Source organism: Boleophthalmus pectinirostris, unplaced genomic scaffold (assembly GCF_026225935.1).
Source record: "Boleophthalmus pectinirostris isolate CB_2022bp ecotype Guang Dong unplaced genomic scaffold, ASM2622593v1 HiC_scaffold_4, whole genome shotgun sequence".
NCBI classification, from domain to species: Eukaryota; Metazoa; Chordata; class Actinopteri; order Gobiiformes; family Gobiidae; genus Boleophthalmus; species Boleophthalmus pectinirostris.
Window position 1 is genome coordinate 9,880,460 of NW_026571353.1, and position 10,643 is coordinate 9,891,102.

Below are 10,643 nucleotides of genomic sequence, written 5' to 3' on the forward strand. Positions count from 1 at the left end.
TTGTTGATTATTTTTGTCTCTCACAGTGTGCACAGAGTTTGAGCACAGTGGGTACAGAGCAGAGACAGTATTTACAGTTCTGATGAGCGCGTGCTTAATTGCTAGTATGTGTGTGTGTTACAATGTGTAGAGAATGTTAATGTGGGCCCTTGGGTTGGGCTTTTCCTCATTACGGTAATTACAGCTGCAGGAGACACACACACACACACGCACACACGCACACACACTGGTATAGACTACATGGTGTCAGGGCTTCATACTGACTGCAGGCAATAACATTAGAGTCCACACAAGATTAAATGCTCTTGTTAAGAAAGAAAACATAGCATTTATATTTGCACAGTTAATACAAAATGATGAGAAAAGTACAAATAAATGATATTAGATTGTGGGGAAATTCAAGTTGGACAAGCAATGGGCACGAAAACACCAAAACAGACAAAAGACGGTCCTATTTCTACACATTCACAAATTACTCAAAACATAAGCTACTATATCAACCCAATGGTGCCAGTTAGTATAAACAGAGTCCAATTAAGTGCAATTCTTCTACAGTGTCTAGGCTACAGTCGGCCAGTCCTATCACAGAAACAATGCAGCTAAAATGAAAAGAATGTAAGTGTATCCAAATCATATGGAGAAACGGAAAATACCATCGAAACAAATATGTGTTATCAGGCCCGTCAACAGAAATTTGGGGGTTAGGGGCAAGAAGCCTCACATGGGCCCCCCTGTAATATAAATAAATAGGAAGAGGGTCAAATTATGGGCTCCTTAGAGTCTGGGGTCCGAAACAACAGACCCCTTTGTCCCCTCCTGTCGACTCTTCTGTGTCTTATTATGAAGGCTGGACAATAATGAATATGCCTATAAAACTCTTATGGAATGTTTATTTATTTATTTTGCACATATATAACATAACAATTAAAAAACAAACAAGAAAACAACAAAACAAAGCAAAATTAATTATATTAAAGCAGACATGTCAAACTCAGGCCCGGGGGCCAAATTTGGCCCTCAATATAATTATATTTGGCCCGAGATCATATCAAATATGTATTAGAGCTGCCCGCTAGCTACAAATAGACTGTAGAGACATTTTTTATTTAAAATTGTATTATTATTTTATATTATGCATGTTCTGGATTCATTGTTTAAACAAAACTATATTATTAAACATTTATTTTAATTAGAAAAGGTTTGACATTACATATCTCAAAAGAAGAGAAAACATGTAGATGTTGTTGAAATTTTCCATTAAATATTAAGTTTGGCCCACAACTTAGTCCCAGTTTTTAATTTTGGCCTCTGTGAATTTGAGTTTGACACCCCTGTATGAAAGCATCCAACTTATGAATACATAAAAAAAATAAACATTATAGCTCTGCATTAATTTAAATATTTATAATAATACATTAAAACACCTTGGATTAAATTAATTAGCATTTTCAAGCCCCAAAAACGCTGTCATCGTCTAAACGAAAGACACTTCAGATCAAATATTTTGACGTTTCTACCCACAAGTGTTCTCGTGTAAACAGACACGACCCAGGAAATAAAAAAGCAAACTTAAATTATCCACCCACATTCACATTCATAATCCACATTGACCAAGACACGGAGGCAACACCAGGCGAATTGCGCCACCATCTGCCAATGGATCATGGACGCCTGGGCTGAGGGATCAGTCTCAACTAGGGATGTAACAATAACCAAAATATCATGATATCGTATTGTCAAAGTTCTCACAGTAACATTGTGGACCATCACAATATATCGAATTACAAGACTCTTTGTTTAAATTAGGAGTTATGGTGGTATGTTTGTATGTACATGTAAGCATGTGTGTGTACATGTGTGTATGTGTGTGCATATAGATATATATGCATTTGTATACATATATATTTGTGTGTATATTTATGAAGCACTCCAAAGGTGGGGAAAAATGTATAAATAAATGGGTCAAACAATTGGGTAGGACATTGTAAGTTTTATTTTTAAAATTCAACCTACTCCTTTTGAGCACCATGTCCCAAATGTGTACATGTACATATCCTTGTTTTTGTTAGTGTTGGTGATTTTGTTTTACCTTGCTCAAATAAATAAATAAATAAATTAATTAATTAATAATAAATTTACGTTTTGCCAAAAAAAAAATAGTGATAATAATAGGAACAAAAAACCCCCACAAAACTGACTTTTCATTAATTCAAACCCCAAACAGTCACATTTCTAGCACCATTTCTCTTTTTGTCATTGCCAAATCTTCTCCAAAGTGAACAATTACCTCCCTGAGCATCGCCTTAAGGCACCAACCCTTACACCACCACCACCACCACCACCACCGCCACCGCTCTGTACGATACATGAATGACAGACCACGTTTCCCCGAAGATATATATATATATATATATATATATATATATTACTGTATAGGTGTACAACTATGGGGTGGGGGTCTGCTGGAGGGGCTGTTACCACACACACACACACACACACACACACACACACACACACACACACACACACACACACACACACACACACACACACACACTTACACACACAACCACACTGCATACAGACAACGCGTGGAGGAGTAGAAAGCCGAAACAACACAGCTAATTAGTGCAGAGGAGCTGACAAAGACCAACCAAGTGGCTCCGATCCAGTCATAGAGGGGAGGAAGAGGGGAGCGGGGGTTTGTGTATGTGTGTGCGGGGGAGAGAAAGAGAGCGAGAGGGGGCGGGGCGAGGTGGGAGGTGGTGGGGGGGTGAAGGGTTACACTCGTATTATATTGTGCAGATGCAGGACTTAATAATTTAATATTGCGCCAATTTGCAGCATGTCCGGCTCTTATATGAGACTTGTAGTGTTGTACAAAGTGGCGGTCATTTGTGAGGCAAAAGAACAATTATTATTATAGGAGTGGGATTCATATATTGTTTTATTGTCATTTCATTTCTGTATGCTTTATAGTCTGTAATACAACAATATAAAATAAAACACTGAACATACACTACCCGCCACAGGTTCAGGTGCACATTTTCATGTGTTTTTTGTCTTTATTTTCACAATTATTTATTATTCTGACTGTATCAAATTTACTTCTGTGAATTTTAGGGTCTCATTTACTAGTGAGCCAGAGTGTTGGAGAAGTGTGGAGACGCTTTTTAAAAAATTCCATCCAGTCCTTGTATTTGCAGAGGTCACTGGTGCTAGGCTAGTGCATGTCAATGGCCATAGTTAGCCTGCCACTAAAAACAGTCTTACCTACTCCATAAAACACCCGAAGCAAATCTATTATGACTCCAGACTGTCGATGTAAATGTCTGTGTTGATAGAATAATGTTTGAAATAAAACTAACCTTGCATCGCGTGAATTGTCGCATGTTGAGGGACTATTTTCTCATATATCAGTCTCCCGCTGCCAAGCTTTCTATCAAGAAGTACAACTTGCTGCTGCTGCTCAGACATAAATCCTTCAAATGCAAGGTTGGTTTTACATCTCCAAATGTCAAAATGCTTTGTTGTGGTATATTTGGTTGTAATGTAAATTTACACGCTTGATTTCAATATGCACCGATAATACAGGATGTTTTGACAAGGATTTTTGCTAAGAATACATACAATTCACAGGCCTACACAATGTTAAAAATATGAATAATTACTGTGTGTGTTTCATTTTTGGTCTGTGTGATTTGTACAAGCCCCATTACTACCTGTAACACTCTGTCCACACATACACAGCTTTAATTAGAGCTCCTGTCTGTCCTCACCTGTCAGCTCTATGTCTGTGTGAACTGCCTGACTCAGCAATTAGAGACAGAGCACTCACAAGGTATGCATGAGACGATGCATTATACAAGGAAAAGATGTCCCAATTATGTATATATAGTTCTAAGTTTCATGCTCCCTCGTTGCAGTGCATGTATTGACTTGGCCACGTACTCTGTTTTCCTGTCTGCATTTCATGGGATTGTGAGACACATTTCATAGGGTGATAGTGGCTCAGGAGTCACCCAAAATTAAGGTTATTTATTTTATTTTAATTTGATTTTATTTGTTTATTTCATTCATAAAGTATAAAAAGACATCAACATCAAACATACAAGAAATGAATAAAAAGGAGTGGAACAAAGAGTCATCTTATGTTATCTGCCAGAGGTGGGGACTTGCAAGTCGTGACTTGGACTCGAGTCACTATTTTTAATACTTGAGACTTGACTTGATAAAATGGACTAAGACTTGGGACTTGACTTGGACTTGAAGATCAGTGACTTGGGACTTGACTCAGACTTGAGAAGACTTGACTCTTCTCATGAAAAAAAAAATGTTTTTAGAAAATACTTTTCTCTTTACAGTTGATAAATGTGGTGCTTAATTTCACAGGAACAAACTGGAACATGTTGCTCCCACTTCTCTGTTTGTTAATTTGGATGGAACTGAAGTACTGTGATATGGTATCTTCTATGGTATCCTCAAATGTACTACAGTAAAACAGAGGGAACTATAAAGAAAGAACATGATCCTTAAATTTCATGACATAATAAATGTTATTAAGCACTTTAAAATCTGAATTCTTTCTGTTTGGACCATAATGATTCGTACTAAGATCTTGTCAAGACATTTAAAAAGGAAAAATTAACATTTCAACATTATATAAATACTCTTATATAAATATACCATGACTTTTTATGTATAATTTAGTTTAAAATTCATATAAATTGCAAAAATCGAAACTATATTTGGTTCTTTGGTTTAAAGACTTGAAATGACTTGAAGCTCAAGGCAGACGACTTGGACTTGACTTGGACTTATGGGCCAGTGACTCAAAACTCAACTTTCCAGTCTTTGACTTGGGACTTGACTCAGACTTGAGGTCAAAGACTTGAGATTTATTTGAGACTTGCAAAACTACGACTTGGTCCCACCCCTGTTATCTGTCCCCTCCTCCCTTTTCCAGACAATATATCAACACCGCTAGTTACTTCAAAACATTTCAAATCAGTACATTTCATTCAGTCACAGTTATTAATCAATTTCAAACAGAGATCATGATAACAATATCTAAGTCTCCTGATATATTGTCCTGAATAATAGTACAGTGTAGTGCTTTGAGGGACTCTGAAAAGCCTGTAAAGCATATTATCAGGTTGTATTTAAGTTCACTTGTGCAGAACAGTGAATAAATGTGAAAAGAAATGCTAAGACAATTGAACAGAATCTCCCCCGGGACCCGTAAATACCACCTATCACCTCCAAGAAATCATTAGCCGAGGCACGCCACCAACGGTCCGCACGGCACCCTTTTGAGAACCACTGTGTATAACTCACTTTAGCTCCAGACTTTGTGACAAACCTGAGTGTGGCTGAACAGCTGCCAGTCAGGACCGAGCTCTAACAAAGCACAAAAACACCCCAAACACTGTGGGACATTCTCATCCATCTCCCCTACACTGACACACGCGTATTACCCATAATCCTCTGATAGCACCACAGGCAAACTAAAGAGCGCGATGACACTTTTAAACAAGCAGAGGGCGTCCTGTCTCCGACGTCACTCAAATCCAAAGTTTAGTGTGACATGTTTCATTCAGTTTGCGCAGGATGCAGGTGTTGTTGAGATGTTGGCTGACAGCTTTTGGACATTTGGTGACGGCGTTTCATTACGGCGACGTGTGCTCCGTGATTGACAACTGTAGATCCGGACAGGTTTTTGTCTCAGGAAGTTTGGCCTCAAGCTACTTCCAGTCGCTGTTTTGTACAACTAAATATTGTACTCGCATTTGAATGGGATAAATAGTGCGTAAAAATGCACAGGGTGTCTCATGGACTTCCATAAATATCTGTGATGGAATAGGTTTAGAAATAGTCTTAACTCAACAGTTGGCAGTAGGGGTGTAACAATATCCAAGTCTCACAATACGATATCATCACGGTATGAACCTCACAGGACGATATTTATTGCGATATCGTGGGAAAACTCACGATACACATACACACACTCATCTATGATATACAGTACATACAGTGTTGGGAAGGTTACTTTTAAAATGTATTCCCCTACAGATTACAGATTACAGATCCCAGAATGTAGTTTGTAACATAATCCATTAAATTACTTAAGGTGAGTAATGTAATCTGAATACTTTGGATTACTTGATTTGCTGTAGAGAAACAAAAACAAGGAAATCTTCACATACGATGTTTTATCTGCTAAAAGAAAACAAAAAGGCCGAGTCTTTACTTAACCAAGTTAAAAATATTATTGATAGAAGAGGAGGAGACACGGTCCATGAAGCATGGTTTAGTCCTGTTAAATCCTGTTTTAATCCTGGTTTAGATCTGGTTTTAGTCCTGGTTTAATCCTGGTTTAGACCTGGTTTTAGACCTGGTTTAGTCCTGGTTAGTCCTGGTTTAGACTGAGTTTAGACCTGGTTTAGACCAAGTTAGACCAAGTTTAGTCCTGGTTTAGACCAAGTTTAGACCTGGTTTTAGACCTGGTTTAGACCTGGTTTTAGACCTGGTTTTAGACCTGGTTTAGACCTGGTTTAGTCCTGATTTAGTCCTGGTTTAGACAGAGTTTAGATCTGGTTTAGACCTAGTTTAGACCTGGTATAGTGTCCAGCAATGAGTGGAATTATGGAAAAATAAATAAATAAAAAATACCACTGTGTAATCCACTTATTTTAACAAAGTAACTGTAATCCAATTACCACTCACTGAAACAGTAACTGTAACTGAATACAGTTACTCATAATTTGTACTCTGATTATGTAACTCTGGTACATGTAATCCGTTACTCCCCAATACTGAGTACATACATGTAGAAATATATCTTCATTTATGGTCGTACAAACTAACAATAATTACAAAGAAGGCACAAAGTTTATCGTCCATGATCGTACAAAAATAAACAATAATGAGAATGTAAAATTTGAGGATTTTTGTGTTCATTACGGTCGTACAAACTAATAATAGAAAATTAAAAAAGAACTATATGGATATGAACAGTAGGAATGATCTGTGAGTTTACCAGCCTCAAACTAAGCTTTTTTTCCATTCATAACATCCTATTTATTTGTTTGTATATTTATTTATATATGTAATAATGAAAGTTTTTACCATTTTTATGTAATATTTATTCTTACAAAAAAAGTAGCTTGTTTGTTATAAGGCACAATATCACCAATGTTGAATTCTCTCGTCTGTTTTTATACATAAGGTGCGCCGGATTATAAGTCTCATTAAGCGAAACAAACAGATGATACTTGAGACTAGGGGTGTAACGATATCCAAGTCTTATGATACGATATAGTCACAGTACGATATTTATTGCGATATCATGGGAAAGCTCATAATATGATGGGGAGGCTCATGATTAGGGATGTAACAATATCCAAATCTCTGTACAATATTTTCACGATATACATCTCACGGTACGATATTTATTGCGACATTTTGTGGAGGACAAAACTGTTAATATGCTACTTTTTCCTCTTAAAATACTTTGTCAAGACTTAAACCAATGAACTAAGACGTAAAAGTGCTTAGAACTGTTATTTCTTCATGTAGTCTTCACTGAAATGGAGCAAAGGATCATGGTCTATGTAGTTTCCTCTGTCTTTTTTGTCTACTGTCTTCCTCTGTCTATTGCTGCACCATAACTCATAACTCTTAATTTAAGCAAAGAGACTTGTGATTCGATATATTGTGATGGTCCACGATATTATTGTGAGAACTTTGATGATACTCGGCCCACAGCCACCTGAAGTACCTCGACGGGCTAAAGGTTAATCTGGAATCATGCGCCATTGAGCTCGACCCATTGACTTGAATGGACGGCCATTTTGGAACTCCGTGGCTGCTGCTCAGATACTTGGATGAAAGTCATTAACGTCACAGATCTAATAAAGATTGCTGAATCTGATTTACTCTACTCTCAGTCCCCTCAGTTACATCTCAACAGCGAGTGACAACAATACTTCCTTTGAAAAATATTTGCAATTCCTTTCAGCCTGTCAACACCCACGTACAGCCAGCTAAGCTAATGCTAACAATCCACACAAACAAATGCGGTCGGCGCCACCAATAAATGGACCTTTTAGTTTAATCCTCTCTTTATTTTACTTTTTACCTAATGTTTCCCCAAAGCCATCAGCATTGAAATAATATAATTGTATTCTGCCACCTCGAACATTTATAAAGTTTTTGCTACTGTTTACACAAGACCAAGTGGCTATGGCTATTTTGAATGGAACTGGTTACGCAACAAAACACGAGACACTTAATTTTCCATCATGAATTATACTGATATTGATTCATTTGTTAAAGGTGCACCATATTTTTGTAATTTCAGTTTATTAGTTAGTAGTGCTGTCGAGCAATAAAAAAAATTGAGAGATTAATTAATTATGATCTGTAATTAATTAATCTAATTAATCTCATTTTTAATCTCACCTAAAAATTGATGAGAAAAGCTTCAACTTGAGGTATTTTCATTTAAATTCATTATTACATTATTTTCGTACTATCATTAACATTTTTATATAAGTATCATCATTATTACTATTACTAATCTGCATAAATAAACTCAACTTTACAACATATAAACCATAACCACTTTAGAGCCACATCAGCCTGTTTGACATTATAATGTGTTTAATGCAACTTTGTGCAAGACTTACAAAAACAAAACTTAAAACCGCATGGCTAATTTGCATAAACTAAGAAGAAAAAAAAAAAAAAAAAAACGCTCTTGTGCGCTGATGCGGTTCAGCTTCTACTAAAGGACACGACTCAGTGGAATATAGATGTTCTTTCTGTGACAGAGGGATGTTGATGCTGAAGGTGAGTCTGTTCTGTGTCTGTGTCACGATGTTTTCAGAGATCAGACGTGTGCAGGTTTATCGCAGATGTGGGCGAGAACGGGAATGAAAATTAGGCTACAATTCTTTGCGGGAGGGAGCGGAGCAGGACTGCACAGTGCGGGACTGTGTCCTAACAACACATAAAAACAGATTTTATAATGAGGCAACTCGCATACAGAAACAGTAAAGTTAGAGATTAAAAATAAGATTAATGCGATTAAAAAACATAACTTGTTCATTATGACTGTAATTAATTAATCGCAATTAACGCAATAATTTGACACCCCTAGTTATTAGTTTGTTAGTTATTAGTTATCATCTTCTTCTTTGTGATTCTAGTGAAGATGACATCACAAGGTGGAACATAGTGTTTTCTGTTTGAGAAAAGCGCAGCGTAAACCTCCAGGCTTTGTGTGTTAAACGTGTGAATGAAACAAAACACAACCGCAGATATGTTTGTGATGAGGAAACAACATTATAACACAAATGAGAAAACAGTGTAATGTGAGCTCTTGAATAACTCTTTCTAGCGGTTTCCAAGATCAAACTGTACACTGCGCATTTTGATTGAAATGTCTCCTAATAAGAGCGTATAGAAAAACAGTTTGGCTTGTCATTATAAAGAACATTTCCACCACATCAGCACTGTTCCTGCTTAGTGACTAAAAAGGCCCGTCTAACTCTCACTTTTGACTGGTGTACGCTGGACCTGCCATCTATTGTGAAAGGATGGAGCGTGGCATAAGCAAATTCTCCCGGAGTGAATAACAGCTCTAAATAATGAAGTCCGGACGGTGACAGCAGAGTCAGAGCCACTGCGGCAGGAGGAAGAGGAGGAGGAGGAGGAAGAAGAGGAAGAGGAGGCTTAATTAAACTAGCTCTCAGTCCGCTCACTGCTGTTGCTTCTGCCAGGCTGCCCGTCCACACCGTGCACTTATTTTGTCTCGTGATGGAGTGAAATAAAGATGCTATTTAAGATACTAAGTTTTATATTAAAGGTGCACTGTGTAACTTTTTGGTTGGGGGTGCGTCACCTGCTTTTTTCACCTGCTCTGCCTGGAATGTTCCACAGTGTGACATTAAACAGCTATACCTTACATTTATTCAATTACAGGTGGTTTAATTGCTCAAAAATACATTTTGCATTTTGACTGTGAGCGAGGTCGCCTCTCCACAGATCTGACCTGTAGCTGGGTCTGGTTTGGTCTCCATGAAGATAGAAAGGTTTAATGCCATACTGTGGAACATTCCAGACAAAGCAATAACATCTCCATGGAGAAAAGCATTTGAGGGACCCTCCACCAGAAAAGTTACACCTTAAAATTACACATAACAGTTACATATTGCATTCTAAAATGTGGCATAGGCTACGTTCAGACTGCAGGGCTTAACGCTTAATTTGGATTTTTTGGTGAAATCTGATGTTTTTGCGAGGTCGTTCACATTTCCAATTAAATGTGACTTGTATGTGATCTCCAGTGTGAACATTAAACGGCCCAAAAGTGTCCTGCATTTGCACTGGAGGACACGATGACGTCGACCTCAGCGAGCGTGCTCTGTGTTTACGGAAGCATTGAGCACCTGGCGATTTTAAAGTTCCTCTCGTACCGGAGCCAAAACATGAACAACTTACTTGTTTTAAGGAGGAGATTGAGAAGGAGAAGGACGAGGTTTTTGGCTGAGGCGTTTTGTGGAGCATTCCGTTGAAAGGAACATGTGGATGTGCAAACGTAGCTAAGAGTGGTGAGTGGCGATGTGCTTCGCTTCAGT